The sequence below is a fragment of the Ceratina calcarata genome, unplaced genomic scaffold (genome assembly GCF_001652005.2).
Source record: "Ceratina calcarata isolate Rehan_Ccalc_2016 unplaced genomic scaffold, ASM165200v1 scaffold1181, whole genome shotgun sequence".
In the NCBI taxonomy this organism is placed as follows: Eukaryota; Metazoa; Arthropoda; class Insecta; order Hymenoptera; family Apidae; genus Ceratina; species Ceratina calcarata.
Genome location: NW_017132772.1, coordinates 1 through 1066, shown reverse-complemented (window position 1 = coordinate 1066; position 1066 = coordinate 1).

Here is a 1066-nt window from a genome sequence, read left to right as displayed (position 1 = left end):
TATATACATATATCTACATACATACAGGGTGTCCCAGAACTCCCTTTACGCCCGAAAATGAGGAGGAGCTGAGGTGATTTTAAACAACTTTTTCCTTTGCGAAAAAGTTGTCCGATGCGTGGTTATTGAGTTATTAACAAAAATCCCCGCCCAATCAGAGCGCGAGTATATAAGGCGGGCAGGAGCGCGATAACCGCCTCGTGCGTTGCCGCGCCCGTATGTCGCGCTCGTGACGAAAGCATAGGATTAAAGAAATGTTGCATGCAAAAACGAACTAACAAATTGGTTAAATATCAGAAGAAGAAAAGGGATTAGTCGTTACTTACGTTCACCGAACAAATGTAACATGCTAAATGAAATAACAAACAACTTTACAAATTACAGGATAGGTAAAATTATGAAAAATGTGAAAAGAATCAAAATTGAACTTCTTCGTTGGTCAGTGCACCTGCTCGTAGAAGAACGTCAATGGGTCAATGGGTCGACTTTCGACACTCGAAGATAGAACACATGGCTCGCAGCAGCTGATGCTTGGAGTAAGTCAGTGACCTGCACCCGATGGTTTTTATAATAAAATTACCATTATTGGGCAACAGAGAACCCACATTGGCTTCGTGAAGTTGACCATCAACACAGGTGGAATTTGAATGTTTGGTGCGGTATAATTGGTCACCAGATCATTGGACCGTACTTCTTTGAAAGATCACTAACAGGTCAAACGTGCTCCACATTCTTATCTGAAACACTGCCAAGCCTATTAGAAAATGTACCATGCTTAATACGTCAAATAATGTGGTATCAACATGACGGCTGTCCAGCACATTATGCTCGACAATCGCGGCAAGTATTAAATAGAATGTTTCCTAATCGTTGGATTGGACGTGGCAGTATCATTGGTTGGCCATCTCGTTCACCAGATTTAACGCCGCTGGACTATTTCCTTTGGGGAGCATTAAAAGTTGGAGTTTATCACGAACCACCAACCACAGCGGAAGATATATACGGATGTATAACCATGAAAAGACTGGAAACAAAACACGGATGTATAACCATGAAAACACTGGAA